The sequence below is a fragment of the Manacus candei genome, unplaced genomic scaffold, assembly GCF_025592945.1.
Source record: "Manacus candei isolate 608988 ecotype Guabito, Panama unplaced genomic scaffold, ASM2559294v1 h1tg000015l, whole genome shotgun sequence".
In the NCBI taxonomy this organism is placed as follows: Eukaryota; Metazoa; Chordata; class Aves; order Passeriformes; family Pipridae; genus Manacus; species Manacus candei.
Window position 1 is genome coordinate 1,602,819 of NW_026138063.1, and position 17,469 is coordinate 1,620,287.

At 43.6% G+C, this 17,469-nt stretch overlaps 1 protein-coding gene across 1 annotated transcript in view; it reads left to right on the forward strand.

The window, feature by feature from the left end:
- Positions 1-17,469, forward strand: part of RSRC1 (arginine and serine rich coiled-coil 1) — a 106,841-nt gene that overhangs the window by 64,406 nt on the left and 24,966 nt on the right. The window lies entirely within an intron of this gene.

Consider the following 17,469-nt stretch of genomic DNA (forward strand, 5'->3'; position numbering starts at 1 on the left):
CTTTGGTTTTTAGGAATAATCTTCTCACATTACTGGTGTCTGTTTTCCAAAAGAAATCCAACTTCTCGCGTTGTCTGCCTTCCAATTCGTTCCTTGTTCTCCAGAACTTTTAATAAATCCTTGAAACATGTAATTATAAAATAGATGTGACAGCCCTGACCTCAAAAGCACAATGTGTGTGTTCTGCTCCCATCGCTCACACCTCAGTTTTTCATTTCAATATTTTAATTTTAATGTAGAAAAGGTAACTCTGGGCTGTACATCATCACGACCTGGGCTCCAAAATTTCCAAAAACATATCAAAGGTCTGTGGCATTGTTAAATTTAAATATTCACCACTGAGGGCTGAATCTTGGATTGGAGCTGTAAGTTGTTCATGAAGAGCCAAAGAGACTTAAAGTCTTTTTTGCCACCCAAAATACAGACAGAAGTCCTGGCTTTATTTAAGTCTTGGGCATCTCAGGCCTTTATGAAATCACCCTCCAACTTCTTCCCCCAGTCCTGCATTCAGTCCATTGCATTTAATTTTTATTAAATTGGAAGGAGAGGAGTGTTATTTCAACATCTTTTAGTGTGTTTACTCATTGCAAAATCAGCACTTTTTTCACCTTTTGGTGTTAAAAATGAAGAATAAATTTGTGTTAGACCATTCCAGGAGCTCAGGGTCAGCAGGTTCATTGTTGTTGCTGTTTGATGGAATTGGATTTAAGATAAATTAACTCCGTCCCTGGTAACGATGAATGAAGCTGTTAACGATGATTGAAGCTGTGGTTTGTGTGTGCAGGGCTCGAGACAGAGTCCATCCCAAACCTGGGAATGAACTTGTGGAATATCTGGCTGTACATGTTGCAGGAATTGCTGCAATCCCACTGGGTGGGATAAAAGCTGGGCTTTATTCCCAGCGGATTATCCACCTGGATGTGGTTGGTAATGACTCTGTGCTCTTCCATGGTTTGGACAAATAAACCAGGGGCTCAAAGTTACCAACAAGTGTTGGAGAGACATTTGGGATGGTCCCCTCCTGGTTCATCCCTGCTGACATCATGGAATCGTGGAATGGTTTGGGGTGGAAGGACCTTAAAGCTCACCCAGTGCCACCCCCTGCCATGGGCAGGGACACCTTCCCCTATTCCAGGTTGCTCCAAGCCCCGTGCAGCCTGGCCTTGGACACTTCCAGGGCTGCCACAGCTTCTCTGGGCAATTTCTTGAATTTCCTGTCTTTATTTTCTTCTCTGAATTTCCCTGTTGCAGATATTTGGGATCTTGGGGAAAATCCGCTTTTAGAATTTAACTTAGATGTAATTTCAGGAAATAACAACTGCTTTCTCTAAGAGACAGGAGGTAACAAGTAGTTGGACAGGCTCTTTTTATTTAGATTTATTTCTCTCTGGTGCATTTTGGAGATGGGAATTGTGACTTCTGGTCTCTTGTTGTGAGAGAGCTGGTGAAATAAAAAATATTCACCTGTGTGTGTGAGGGAGGAGAGGAAGGTGGCTGTTTTTACATCCAGGTACTATAGTGCTGGCAAGAAGTTTTATCTCCAAGTCTTGTGTTCATGCTGACTTGGTTAAATATTGTTTTTCTTTGTGGGTGTAATTAATGTCAGTACCTTTGTTCTCATTAAGGGCAATGCTGGGAGGTGCTGAAAGCCTCCAATTTAATCCTCGAGGCAACTGATTTTTGATTTATCCAAGTAGAAGCTGTTGGTCTGGGCTCTAAATTCGTATTTATGTGACTTTATTGAATTGGATTTCTTAATATTGAGGTACCAGGAAGGCTCTTGCAGCCCCTGACGAGCTCCCCCAAGTTGCCGTGCTCGAGCAGATGTTAAGCAGGCAGTAGTTGAATGTTAATTTGGAGAGGGTGGGATGTTTTAAGCCCATCTGAAGTATGTTGCATGTGGGCCTTCCAGACTCAGCCACAATGCTTTGTCCCTTGGGAGAATTTCCAAGCTAAACCTCTTTCTCTTTGTGGCTCTATATGGACTCTCTCAAGTCAGTATAAAGCAGATCATCCCTGGGCTAAAGCTCTCCAGCTTTTGTTCCGGGGCTCTGTAGGGCTGTAATTAGGCCTCCTGGCAGGCCATGCCGGCCAGTTAATGGTCATATGGAGTTTCTATGGGGCAGACTGGCTTTGTGTAAATCCTTGCTCGGGAGCCGTTTATGGGTCACTTCCTACCAGGCCGCGCCTTTGTGGCGCTGCCCCACGGGCTGACGGGGAGCAGGTTCCCTTGACCATCCCGGCACAATCCCCCCTCCTAATCCCCAGTGTAAACAGAGGATTTAGCTCAGCTTCTGTCACTTACAGTTGCCAAACCACTTGGGTGTCTGTGATTCCTTTCCCAGACTCCACTGCCCAGAAGGACGGGAGGTTTTGTGTTAAACGTTGCTCCGCTCGCCGGTTTTAGGGGAAAAGTTCTCCCCCGCTTCAAACCCTAAACTGGGGACAAACAGCAAACCTCACAGCTTTAAAGCTTCTTCATCCACACCTTAATTTGCCCTGTGGCACCAGTGTTTCCTCGCAGAGATTCAAACGTGGATGAATATTCCAAAAATGTCAATAAATTCCTCTGAAACAGCACGTGGACGTTTCAAACCATCAATATTCCTGCCTCTTCCAAAGGGCTCCCAAAGCTTTTCCATGGTGCTAAGCAGAAATGTCTTGCTCTCCATATAAAGACGCTGACAAAAGGCAATTGATCTGGATTTTCAAAGGTCTAGAGTTGAAATAAGTGACTGATGTATTTTTGGAATCTGCATTTCAATCTGTGGCTGAAAGAGCACTCAAGAATGGGGTGGTTTTGTGCAAAGAATTCGTCCCGGAGTTTATTTAAAGGAAACTTCAGGATGGAGGCACTAATGGGACATTAACAATCGACACTAAAAATGGGTGAATACAAATCACAAGCATTTAACATTTATCTGTTTGGCTGCAATTCTGGATATTGGATATTTAGCTCATTATCTCTGAATTACACCATCAAATTGCCACCTTTAATTCTGTGCCTTTGTTGCATTTTACATATTCCTTAAAGAGAAAAATCACGGAATACAACAACTAATTTGACCTTAACTGTTGCAAACACAAATGTTTTATAATTCTTACAGCTTCTTTTTTATTACTGAGGAGAAAAATCCCCATTTGCAGTCAGTGCCTGATAAATATAGTCAAATATTCTCTGCTTTTGGGCATCAAAATGGCTCATAACAGATGTGGCTGAAAGGACCACATACGTAGACTGTATGATTTTAGTCTGGTGGAACTAATAGGATCACTTGGTACTTTATAGATTCCTGCTTTTCTTTTGCTTTAATAAAAACTGTTTAGTTAAATAGGTTGGCCTCTATTTTGCTCTTTTCTAGCCATGCAGAGCAGGGAGGGGGGCAGGTGGCAACAAGTATGAAAAATTTCCTTTTATTGGGGCTTCTTTTCAACTGCCAAATTTATGGAGTGGTTATGGATTTCTCGTTTTGATGATGCCTTTCTTTCAGCTTTGCTGTTTGTGTTCTTCCCACTGAAAACTCCGTGGCTTCTGTTTGAATTTGGAATTCTGCAATGAATTTTAGGAGGATGGATAACATGTGTGGCTGTATAGACACAAAGGGTGAAATAAGACTTAAAATATTTCACTTGTTTCGTGGAAATTTAAAACTGCTTTTAAAATAAGGTTTGTCTCAGAAATTGCAAGAATTTGAACTTATAACAGGCTTAAAATTTCCTGAATATTGACAAAGAGGTTAATTTAGTTGCTGTGTGGGTGTGCTCAGTTTGATTGAACATAAAATTCTTATTTCTCTCCATTTCAAGGAGTTGTTTTGAGTAGAGTCGATTGACACTTTGGATAATTGAATTTTACTTCTATTTGTATAAAAATCTGAGTTTGGAGAGCAAAAATCTCTTATTGAACTACCTTTTCTCTCTGTGGCAAACATGAATGTGCTAAAAAGGGTTTTGAAGGTGTTTTGTGCTGCATTTCTTGAACCCCCAGCTAAGGAGAAGAAGTTTTCTCCATAGTGAGTCTTCACCAGTCTGGGAGGTTTGTTACTATTCCCTGTCTCAAAGGAAAATAAACTGGAATTACACTCGTGAAGTGCCTCCAAATGATCCAGGTGGGCTGTGCAGTTGGATTTCCACTTGCTGGCAGGAGAGACGCTGAGTGCTCCGTCTTCCTGGAGCTATGGAGGGGAAGGGTTTTGATCTCTGGGCTTCAGGACTCTCAGAGAGCTCTTCCATTCCATGAGGATCTGATCCATGATGGATTCTGCCATCTCCAGTCCTGTCCCTGCACTCCACAGATGAGTTCACAAGTCTTGATGGGTGAAATGGTTAATTTTTTTAGGTTTCTCCTGCTCAGTTCTGCTCAGTGCCTCGACAGAGAGACTTCCAAACGTTTTTGTGATATCTCCTGCTGTGGGTCCATCTTTGGAGATGGAAGATTTTACAATTACAGAACCCCAGAAGGGTTTAGATGGGAAGGACCTCAAAGCCCACCCAGTCCCACCCCCTGCCATGGGCAGGGACACCTCCCACTAGCCCAAGTTGCTCCAACCTGGCCTTGGACACTTCCAGGGATCCAGGGGCAGCCACAGCTTCTCTGGGCAACCTGGGCCAGGGCCCCACCCTCACAGCCAGGAATTCCTTCCCAATATCCCATGTAAACCTCCTCTCTGTCTGTGGGAAGCCATTCCCTGTGTCCTGTCCCTCCATCCCTTGTCCCCAGTCCCTCTCCAGCTCTCCTGGAGCCCCTTCAGGCCCTGGAAGGGGCTCTCAGGTCTCCCTGGAGCCTTCTCTCCTCCAGGTGAACCCCCCAGCTCTCCCAGCCTGGCTCCAGAGCAGAGGTTTATCCTGTTCTTGAAAAACTGGCTAATTTAGGAAATCAGTCTAATTATGGAGTTAATGTACCCGGTTTCTGGGTCAGCTGCTGATTCCTGCTCAGCAGATTTCGGTGTCAGGAACCATTTTGTTGATGTCGACAGAAAGAGAACTTGAACCCAACTGAACCACGTAAGAATTAAACTGTTCTGGAAAAAAAAAAACAAACCCAAAGAAAATTGATGTTGGAATAAACTTATGGCAACTAATGTTTATATTACATGTTTTATGAGAATTTCAGGTGGTTTAAGATGGGATTTCAGAAAATGCAGAAAGTCTTTGAGCTCATGTTGGTGGTCAGCACCAGTGAGCTTCACAGCCACGGGCAAGTGCTGGGACAGCTGGACATGAGATCCATTTCTTCATCCAGTCCTTGCTCCTGATCTCTTGGCAAAGCTTCATAATCTCATTAGAGCACTAAAAAAATAATAATTTCTGCATACAAAGCAACAACTGCAGGAAAAAGAGTCACTACTCCAGGTAATTACTATTTTACCATATCAGTGGTCACGTCCTGACAAAATATGGGACTTTTGAGGTGGTTTGTGTCATTGGTGAGCAAAGTAGACACTTGAATAATAATAATAATAATTAATTAAACAATTAATTCAACTTCATTTTCATGATTGCTGAAAAAACACAGGGTTTGAATTAAATGTAGGTAGAGAATGTGTTTGAATCTAAATAATTCACTTTTGCAATATATGTAATCATTCTGTTGGTGTTTAAAAGCTGTTCACTTCAGGAACCTCTTCTAGGTTCTTATAAGAGATTAAAAAATAATTTCTTTGACCCGTTTTTGTAGAATGTCTGCTTTTTTTTCTAGATTAAGAAACCCTTGCAGGGAGACCATAATGTAAACCAGAGCCTATAAATAGACTTTAGAGTAACTTTATTAGTTAATGAACATTTATTGCCTTCAGAAATAATTCTAAAGCTTTTAGAAATTCTTTTTTTTTTTGTTAGAGACCTTTTTTTTTTTTGTGCTACCAAAAGTATCTCAGCCTTACAAGAGAACTAATGGGCTTCAGTCCTATTGCAGCATATGGATACATGATTTTGATGCAAATCTCTCTGCTAATTATGTGCAGATGAATCTTTCAGTCCTGCCATTGATCTCAAGTCAAAGACAATTTTTCAGTTACCTTAAGTTTTATATCAATTCATATTTAGCAACTGGTAATTTAATTATCCACTGTTCTGGCTGTGGAAACCATATGTGGTGGTGGGGCTTGTTTCTGGTTTAGGGTGTCTTTTGGGGAATGTTAGTTTGTAATTTTGATGGGAAAATATTAATTTCTCCTATTTTACATGATCTGTCACCCCCTCCTGTCTGTCCAGGTGCCTCATCTGGGCTGTGCTCAGTAAAGCAGCAGCCAGGACGGGTGTCCATGAGGTTTGTTCTGAGAGCCCACCTTGGATGACTTGAGATGTTTGTCACCCTTCTGTTTAGATTTTCTACAAATGCAAGCAGAGGGTGTTTTTGTAGTATGGATATGAAATCCAGTGGCTGAATTTTATACTGTGAATGCCCAGAAAAGGGCTTTAAAGTGCCCCATGTGCCCAGCAGCACCAGCGCTGGCTGGTGGGAGCTTATTGGTGTCCCGGTGTCCCTGATCTCCAGTGTGCTGGAATCTCTCCCTCATCTGAAGGGAATCTCTGCTTTAGATTAGATTAAATTAGGCTATAATTCCCTGTGAGGGTGGGGAGGCCCTGGCACAGGTTGCCCAGTGAAGCTGTGGCTGCCCCTGGATCCCTGGAAGTGTCCAAGGCCAGGTTGGAGGGGGCTTGGAGCAACCTGGGCTGGTGGAAGGTGTCCCTGCCCATGGCAGGGGGTGGGACTGGATGGGCTTTAAGGTCCTTCCAACCCAAATCATCCTGTGATTCTATGGATTTAATTGATAAATACTGCCTTTGTTTTGATGGATTTTAGCTCATGGTGCCCTTTTAAGGGACAACAATGGTTTGAGGGAGTCTCAGTGATTTGGGACAGTCCTGGGGAGTCTGTGATGGAACAGCACTGGAGGTCCCCATGTCACCATCTTCATTCCCTCCTTAGCTCCAGACTGAGATGAGAAGCTGTAATTAGTAATTAGTGCCCTGTCTGCTGTTGTTTTTCCACTGGGAGAGAACTGCAGGGCTGTCCAGGGATACCCATGGCTGTGTGTTAGGTGAAAGTCCCTCAGCTGCAGGTGTGGAACTCACTGTTGTTGTATTTAAAGGACAGATTTTTAATCATTCCATCATTTTCATCACTGAGTGGAAATCAAACCCTACTGGGTTTGTGCTTTTCACATCCATCCTTTCAGGAAAACCTGGAATACAGGGACAGTGCTCTGAGTACAGTAGTTGTCCAGCACCTGAAGATCTTGTTCTGTGCCCACATGATCAACTTGTAAATCACATGCATTAATTTTTTTTTCAAGAACAGTATTCAATGTGGGTAATAAAATTCCTGTTTCAGTGATTGAAAGGGCATTTATCACAACTTTATTAAATCTGGAGAACTAAATGTGCCGTTTCCTCCAAGTGGTTTCGTTCGCTCGTGTTTTCTTTGTTGACCCAAATGAATGAAATTAGAACAAACAATCTCGGAGTCATTTGTAATCAGGGGCTGATTAATGGAGTTTGCTTTCACAGCCATTATTCATGCAAGAACACCTGATATCTTTCCCATAAACAAATTGTGTTTGTCCAAATTAAGAAATGAAATGAGGCATTTGATGAGTTTATGATTGACCCTTCCAGCTCGGAGCCCATTAGTCAACGTCGTTATCATCACTGCTCCTGACTAATGTGCTCTGTGGATTTGTGATTCCTGATTAATGCCTCCTGCAAGCCAAACTCCGGGATTGGAATAATTTTGGGATTTTCATTTGAGCAGGAGCTGAGGAGTTTCATCTGGGATGAAAAATGCCCTGGTGTCCCATCAGATTTAGGGGTGATGGTGAGGTGGCAACCAAATAAATCTTAAAATGGAGCAGGGGGTGTTTTGCAAAGACTTTTTCAGTCCTGTTGGGCTTTTTAGAAGGCTGATTGCTCATCATTTGTAGGAATTTTTGGGTGGTTTAAGAGGAGTTCTCATACTTAGGCTTTTGCAAATGTGGGAGGCCCATAAAGCTTCGTAAAGAGAAGATCCCCAACATATTTTAAACAAGCAAAACATCTGTCCTCATACTTATGAGACTAATAGGAAGAATTGCTATTAGAATAGGCTCTTTTTTCCCTTTTGCTTGTTTAAACATCTTTATTTTATGAGTATTTAATATGTGTATTTTTTAAAGATTTGTCCTGGGGGTGTTTGGTAACTTTAGTTATTTTGAAAGGATTTTAAACTATGTTTTCTACCCATAATCTCTTGAAAAGCAGAATTTAAGCTTCTGTAGTAATAAGAGGGCTTTATCATTTAAAATGCTATAAATGCTGTTATTTTGAGAAATGTTAAAGTTCTAGCTGTCTAAAACAAAGGATTTTTCATTTGCTGTTTAAAATTTAATTAGGGGCTCTGTACGAAAGGTTAGAACAAGTAGTCCCTTAATTCACTGGAAAACAGACATCTTCAACAATCCTCTGGAGCCAGGCTGGGAGAGCTGGGGGGGTTCACCTGGAGGAGAGAAGGCTCCAGGGAGAGATGAGAGCCCCTTGTAGGGCCTGAAGGGGCTCCAGGAGAGCTGGAGAGGGACTTGGGACAAGGGATGGAGGGACAGGACACAGGGAATGGCTTTAAGCTGAAGGAGGGGAGATACAGATGGAATACTGGGAAGGAATTCCTGTCTGTGAGGGTGAGAGGCCCTGGCACAGGTTGCCCAGAGAAGCTGTGGCTGCCCCTGGATCCCTGGAGGTGTCCAAGGCCAGGTTGGACAGGGCTTGGAGCAACATGGGACAGTGGAAGGTGTTCAAGTTGTATCTTTATTTTATTTATTAATAATTTTATCCAAAGGCAAACGAGTATCTTCCCTTTGAAGAACTTCCCTGGCAGCTCAAACCCTCTCAGGATCCGCTCTGGGAGCTTCACACAGTAACAGCTGAGGGAGCATTCAGAGCCTCCTGAAAAACAGCTCCCAAATCTGTGATGAGCAAACCTTCCCTGCCCAGAGCTGTGTTTGCCTGTGGCATTTCCAGCTCCTGATTCCTTGTGTGGTGTTTGGCTGGGAGGGGAGACCTGAACGATCTTTCTCTGATCCTAAACCAAAGAGTGGGAAAGGGAGAGAGAGGCAGAGCTGTGATTTGAAGCACCCCCTGGATGCCTTTTAGAACGTGATAAAATGGTAAAAACAGTGTCTGTTCTTTATTTGAGCAGTTTATTGGCAGGTAGACACCATATTTATGTCTACACACAGACAGAGAGGTGGGTTTTAGCCTTCTTTTTTTTTTTAATGAAGAGCTGAAGTTTCTTCTAACACTCTTCCAAATGTGCAGCCAGGAAAGTTCACCCTGAATTAAATGTGCAGCCAGTGATTGCAGCCATGTGGCCACAAGCCCATTAAGGAATTACACTGTGATCCATTGGAAAGGGCAAAATGGGGTCTTTAATAAGAGGCAACCGTAATGAAAACTTCTGTCCTTTGCCACATCACTTGTATTGATTACCCCAGCAAGGAAAAAAAGAAGTATTTCAAAACACAGCTTATGTGAAAAATCAAATTAGGTGCTTTAATGTCAGATCCTCCCTTTAATTCCTGTTCCATTGCTCTTCTCTGTGGGTACAGTGTAATTTATTATTGAAGACTTCTGGACAGGCTTCTTTGTTTAAGCCATCAAGTATCTCTTGATGTTCTTAAAATACTCAATAAAACTGTTTAATCAGAGTATTTTCTTAAAGCTTTTGAGCATTTTATGCTGTTGATCTTAAGGCCTTGGAGAGTCTTCTCTGAGAAGTGTGAATGATTTTGCAGTGATGAGGCTCTTTGAGGAAGAGCAAATTGTGATTCCACTGGTATTAACTCAGGGCAAGAAAGCATGAAGGGAAGGCTCCATCATGGATTTCTCAGTTCTTTATGGAAAATGGGGTATTCACATTTATGTTGAAAAAGAACAAGTGCTTGGAACCCTGAGCTGGTCCTACATGAGCTGAGTACGGAGCTCTGTAGGGATGGAGCTGTGTCCAGGCTCAGGGTCATTAACTGCACCAGTGGAGACTAAATGAGGTGTCATTTATTTTATTGGGTATTTACAGGACACTGGAGGAGGGGGGAGGCAGCAGTGTCTGGTTTTGCTTGTGTTATCAAGGATTTTAATAGAAATTAATTAATTTCCACACTGAAAACTGATAATAACTGAAGTTGTGCCTGGCAGGTTGTTTTACTGAAAATGCAGTGAATTGGTGTTTTGAGCAGAGTTTCTATTAATTAGTGTTTTCTATTAATTCCTGTGTCAGTATGAAAAGGGGAAATAGGAGCAGTTGTTTTTTGGAAATAAGCAGCAGAATTTCATCCTGGACATTTAAGCTGTGGCTGCCCCTGGATCCCTGGGAGTGTCCAAGACCAGGTTGGACGGGGCTTGGAGAGACCTGGGCTCGTGGGAGGTGTCCCTGCCCATGGCAGGGGTGGAACAGGATGGGCTCTGAGGTCCCTTCCAACCCAACCCAGTCTGGGATTCTCCCTCCCATTGATGTGCCCACCTGCACCTCTGGGTTTGGCTCCCACACCTTCCTGACTTGCAGGAACATTTTGTTCTGGATTTCCTGGTCTGGAGTGTGGGGAAGCTCAGGGGGGAAAAGAAATAAGTTGTGGAAGAGCACATGGAATCCCAGACTGGTTTGGGTTGGAGGGACCTTAAAGCCCATCCAGTGCCACCCCTGCCATGGGCAGGGACACCTTCCACTAGCCCAGGGTGCTCCAAGCCCTGTCCAACCTGGTCTTGGACACTTCCAGGGATCCAGGAGCAGCCACAGCTTCTCTGGGCAGCCTGTGCCAGGGCCTGCCCACCCTCCCAGTGAGAAATATATTACTTTTTATCTATCTTAGTATTGTCTTTTGGGCTGTACCATTTCCAGGTTTCTCAGCATTACAGACTGACTGTTCAGAGCTTATTTTACATCCTTATTCCCAGCGTTTTTGTGGTGAAACACACACTTCCCTGTCCCCTTTCCCAGTGCTCTTCCCATGTCACTGTCCCCAGTTAGTCCCCAATTAGTCCCCATCACCACTTGCTCCTGGCCCCACGGGCTGTGCCTCCTCTTTGCCTTAAAGCTGGAGATTATTGCCATTTTATTCCAAGCCTGAGCCTCCCCAGGATGATAAAACCCTCGGTGCTCTCCAGCAGATAAATTTACAGGATTCACTGTGTGGAGGTGATTATGGGGCTGAGGCAAATAAAGCCTAAAGCACCCTATTAACGGGCCCTTGGCCGTGCTAATACACTGAATAAAGGCCTCAATTACTGAGCACTCGCAGGCCCTCCCCCGACAGTGCCGTGACATTAATGGGATCTTTATAACCTTTTTAACTTCTTGTGCTCTGACAGAGCTCTCCAATAACAGCCGTGGGTTTGCCCTTGGCAAGCAAAACCTCATTTGGAGGGGATAATAAGTATTTACTATTTAGATCGCTGGCAATAAAATTTCTCTGAATGAGATTTTCCCGAGAAAATACAAACTGATTAAATTACTGCCTTTAATGGACTGGTGAGACATGGAATAACAGTTTGTTGAAGCAGCAATTTAATGTTTAGCTTTTTTTCTTTCTGTGGTGGTTTTGTTGTTTTTTTTTTTTTGGTGTGAAAATACAAGTTGATTCTTTTTCCGAGTAGAAAATTATATCATGGAATCATTAAGGTCGGAAAAAACCTCCGAGATCATCAAGTCCAGCTGAACTCAGCACTGTTCACCATTTCCACTGGAAAACTTAAGCCAGCAGCACATGTTTACCTAATCTTAGAAGTGAATAATAATCCCAAATATTGACAGTTAGAGTTGCAAAGAGTGTTGGGAATCCCTAAATATTTTTATGGAGAATTCCTGTAATCTGGCCCTGCAATAACCTCAAATATTGACAGTGGATTTTTAGTTTTAGTGGATTTATAGTTGCAAAGAGTGCTGGGAATCCCTAAATATTGTTGCTGGGAATTCCTCTCCCCTGGCACTAAGATTGTGTGCAGAGACCTGCGGAATGGGGTGTCATTTTATGTGTTAAAAACAGATTTCTTTTCGGATGTTCCCTCAGGAGCTGGTTTGGGACACCCCCTTCCCTCCCCGGGCTGTTCCTGCCGAGGTGGACAAATCCTGTGGGTGTCCTGGTGGTGGTTTCCAATCTCATCCCTTGGGAATGGGGCTTTGAGTGCCACCACAGGAATAGCAGTGCAGCCCTTCCTTCCCTTTGTGGCATGGAAATAAACCCAACGTGTTCAAGAGGAATACAAGATATTTTACAAAGTAAGGGCTGTAGCTGGGCTTGGGCAGAGCTTTTGATGTCCCCTGCAGGCCAAGTAACGTGTTTATATTTTATATTTTCTATTAGAAGTCTCAGATTTTGTTAACAACTACGATATCACTGTGTTTAAACACAAAAATTCCCTTAGCACTGTCAAAACACTCCACATTTCCCAATTTCCCCCCAATTTTTCGGCAGGGACTGTGTGCAGCAGCACCTGATGCGACATGGTTTGTGTTACAAGTGTCAGGTTTTGTTAACAGCCACGTTGTCGCTGTGTTTAAACACAAAAAACCCCTTTAGCACCTTCACAACCCTTGATATTTCCCAGTTTTTCCCCAGTTTATAGGCAGTGATGTATTTGGCACACGAGGAGTTACTTTAAACGATCCCGCTCGGAATTTTCCTCCCTTAAAATAAGATTTATTTCACTTCCCCCTGACTCTTTTTCCCCCCCCAGCCAGAGGAACAGCTTGAGGTGGTCACAGGGCTTCAATTCCTGGGAGAATTCTCCAGCAGGCTCAGCTTTTCAGGGATGTGCTGGACAACAGGTTGATGCCATTTGGGCATTTCCAAGGAGAAGCACCTGTGGGAATAGGGAATGAAAAGGCAGAGCTGGGGGGGAGGCAGGGGGTGCCCATTAGTGCTGCCCACCCCTCCAGAGAGGGGGAATGAGGCTCTAAATGAGTTTTAAAGGACAAAGTTGGGGGATTAGGGAATCCTGTATGATTTGATCCGTGTGGAATTGATCCTGCTAATAAGGAACATCCCTGGTGCACTGTAAACTTGGGGGGGGGGAATCAAAAATTTCAAATACTTCCCACTTTTATTATGATTTCAGGAGTACTGTCTTTTTTTTCTGTGTTATATCCATGAAATGTGCACATGACAGTACATTCCATATGCAGTCATTCATATTTAGATGTTTTCATCATTAGGTGATGGAAAGAAACATTTTACTTTATAACAACATAAATAATTCTTGAAAGTTGGACTCGATGGTCCTGAAGGTCTTTTCCAACCTTAATGATTCTGTGGTTCTATAAGTTTTATTTTGTTAAAATCAAACCTCAGCTTCATTATTAATTTAAACTTGTTCATTTTTGTGTATTAATGTTATTAGATTGTTTATTATTATTCATAGTTATTAAAATGTGTTTGGGGTATTTTTAAACTATTTTTAAAATCGATTTATTATTATTCATATTTATTAAAATATATCTGTTTGGGGTATTTTTAAACTATTTTTAAAATCGATTTATTATTATTCATATTTATTAAAATATATCTGTTTGGGGTATTTTTAAACTATTTTTAAAATTGATTTACTGGTAACAAAGTAGTTAATGAAGGATAATAGTAAAATCCCTTTTGCTGTTGGAAGAAATCAACAGGACTTTTAGGAATGATAACATAGAGCTGGTGTGGATTAAAACCCTTAAACCTGTTGGTCTCCACATCCCTCCCTCCCAGCCTGGAATTTCCTATTGGAAAGGAGGGTCAGGGATCGATAGGAAGCTCTGTTGCTAATATTGTATTAATTAGAGTAATGAGCCCACGCTCAGAGCGTGACACCTGCCAGGGGGAGCTCCCAGCCCACAGCAAGGAGAGTTCCTTGGCCTGTCCGTGGGCACTGCTCCGGGATGAATCCCGGCCGGAGCCGCCGCCCTGCGCTTCCCTGGCTTTGCTGAGCTTTGGGGGGCAGTGGAGTGTCCCCCAGAGCAGGGATCGATGAGTTCCCCTCAGCACTGGTGTAATTAAAGAGCTGGCCCGGCATCGATCGGGCTGGAGACGGGAAGGGATCGATGGGGGCGATGCCCCGGGACCCCGGGAGAGCGGGAAGGGCACGAGGAGCGCGGCTCCAGGACACAGGGATGCTTCCCTGAGCTGACCCGTGCCCGGCACAGCCCCTTCGACCAGCACTGCTGTAGTACCTGCTTTTACCACGTAGGCTCAGGACTGGTCTGGCCTGGTTGTTATTGACTGGGGCTGTTCAAAGGAGTGGAAATCAAGTGCTGCGAGAAAACAGGGGTTGAAGCAGTTAAATGTGTTTTTCAGGGATAGTTCTTACGCTGGTTGCAACGTTTGTGCCAATTTTAAAAGTAATCTTTTGTGTCAAAAAACGTTACGATGAAATTTATCCCCCAAGAAGTGATGATTTTTTAAAAGACTGTGTTACAGAATCATGGGATGATTTGGGTTGGGAGGGACCTTAAAGATCATCCAGCCCCACCCCTGCCATGGGCAGGGACACCTTCCACTAGCCCAGGTTGCTCCAAGCCCTGTCCAACCTGGCTTTGGACACTTCCAGGGATCCAGGGGCAGCCACAGCTGGAACTGGATGAGCTTTAAGGTCTCACCCACCCAAAGCAGTGCAATTAAGGAATATGTGATTAACACAAATCTTAGATCTTGGTTTGAAATCACAGATTCCATGCACAGACATCCCGTGGGTGCACATCCAGGTTCACAGCCAGATCCTTCTGGATGGATGCTGAGCCTCAGCAGAGGGGCTCTGCTACCAGTTCTGCACGGTTTTGTGTGTCCCCTCTCCATTCAACCTTCAGGGAGGTTTTAATATTTCAAATTGTTTCTGTTTTCTAAGAATGACAGAAACACGCTCTGGAAGTGCAGCAGCAGAGCTTGCAGAGCGCTCCCGGCCTAAGTTAAAGCCAGCTGTAAGTAAAACTTAATTTGGGAAAGTTTATGGAATTTCTGGTGCTGACTGAGGCTGTTTATTTATTACTTCATTGCAGCTTTATACAAATATATAGATGCACATGTGTCTGAAGTAAAATTATGCTGCCCAGAGTTGTGAGAGCCGGTTGGGATCTCTCAAGGTTGCAGATGAGCAGAGGAAATGCAGGTGTATATTATCAGATCTGCCCTTGGAGGTGCCTTCCTCAGAGATGACAAATCTCTCCTAGAAATCACTCCTTTGGTGCTTTTCAGGCTTGGACCTGTCTGTTTTCCCACTCACTCTAATGGGCTCTACTAGGACTTTTAAAAACAAGCATTTATTTGAGGAATCTAACACTCCCGAAAAAAACGTTTGAGAGCCCAGATTCCTTGGTGAGTTATTGAAGCCTCAGTGCAGCAAACTGTTTACTCAGGGATGTTCAGCCCCGTGTGTTGTAGGGCTGTAGTTTCCTTTTAATGCAGCTATTGAATTCCAGCCCACAGAGCCCCTGGCAGCATTCCAGGAGCACTGGGAAGATAAATTGTTTGTTTTCAGCAGCATTTCTTCATCTTCATCACTTAATCGGGAATGAGATTTTACAGCAGCCACTGAATATTTAAGCAATATATTTACCTCTTTTATCCTGGGGGAGTATTTAATAATGCTGAGTACAGTAAATGATTGCAGTAGTTAACAGTACAAGCTGAGAACGGAGGGTTTCCCATCATTTTTGCCGCCGGGATGAGTTCCGTGCTCTCCGCGTTCCCGGCCCCGCGTTCCCGCTCCCAAGGCTATCCCGGTGTAATCGAGTGTGCCTTGGCATGGGCTGTAGGTCTTTCCCACAAATCTTTCCTTGACACACACTCCCCCTTTTGGTGCCAGATGTCAAGTTCTTTTGGATTCCTGTCTCATGATTCCGCAGTTATGGCACAGTAAATCCTGTGAGTTCCCCGCACCCGCACCCAGGAGTTTTCCACCTTGGTTCCTGATTTTCCAATGCCCCGTTCAAGATCTTTATGGATTGACACTCTTTGGTGCTAATACTCACTTTCTTTAATGATGTCTTGGTGTTTATGGGCTTACAGGTTTAAAAAATAACTTACAAAAAGTATTTTTTGATCCTTTTTGGTTTTCGTTGCTTCATGAAGATTTTTTTCATTAATGTCATGGTCCAAGTGGGAGGTGATCAGGAGTGGGGTGAACAAAGTTCCTTCTTTCTGGAAAAAAAGCCTTTAAAATGCTTCCTGTGGGTTCCTTGTGGATTTGTGTGTTATCAATATTGTCTTTTAGATATTGTTAATTTTATTCTGCAGTAGGAAATCCCAAATTTCTCTTATTCTCTTAGTGAGTGGTTCTGTTCAGAAAGTCACAGAGAAGGAATAAAAGTTGTCCTTTTTTCATCTAGGAAGTATCCCAAAGCGTTTTCTAAGGAGTAGGTGTTTCCATCTCCTGGTTGGGGTCACATGGAGTAGTTCTCTTTGCCTTGGAGTGTTCCCTGGCTGCCCTACCTGAGGCTGATCAGGAATGTTTTATCCCTGCCATGTCCCATTTGGCTGCAGCTGGTGCCTGGATCTTGCACCAGGAAGAGCAGGGAAGTGAATGTGGGTAATTATCTTCAGGATTTGTTGTTATCTGGACCACGGGGGTCAGCAGCTCTCACTGGTTTTGGTGGTTTCCAGTTGTTGTTCCTGGGAAAGACTGTTGGTCATGGGTGGTGTCCATGGGCCTGTGCCCGGGAATAAATCTGGGGAATTAAACTCACATATTATGAAGGTTTATTTCCAAAAACTCCTGTGAACCTGATGTGAACCTGCCAGGGCAGAAGGGCATTTCACCCCTGTGCTCTGGGTGGGTCTGTGCTGGCAGCATCACCGATGGGAGCCACTCCCACAGCTTTATTCCATGTGGTTTATTCCTTATGTTTTTCTTCGGTTGGGAATCAGGAGCTGGGAATTCCCAGAGCTGTTCCAAGGTGCTGGGGCCGGTTTGGCTCCTCCCAGCCGTGTTCCCTGGGATCAGCTGGAAGTGCTCCGTGGTTTCTGGCTTCCTCTCCGTGGCAACTGAGTTGTCGTCTCCTCCATTTCCACTTAACGTGGTGATTCCTGACGTTGGGAAATTGGCAGATGAAAGAAGGGCTCGTTTGGGATCGAAGTTTTGGGAGGGAATTTTTCAGGGTTGCTGACAGGCTGTCAGCAAGAATTCTGCCCTTAACCCTGAGGAGAAAAGCCAACTGTCATTCCCAATCCACAGGCTGGAATGACAACTGGATTTGAGGCACAGTGCCAGGTTTTTTTCCAGAAATCATTTAAATAATTTTTATTAGTGGTTATATTTTAAGCAATTGCTTTTTTAATTTATTTGTGAAATTATATGGACAAACTGTTACATTTCCTTGTGCAGGTCCGTGGTTGGTCCAACACAGGGCTGATTTCTCATGCAGGTGCAGTGGGAAATTGGAGCTGGCACATTCCAGAAGGATGGATTGAGTGTCCCTTGGGAGGTGGGATGTAGGATGGAACACAGTCCATGGAGATGGAGGGCTTGGTT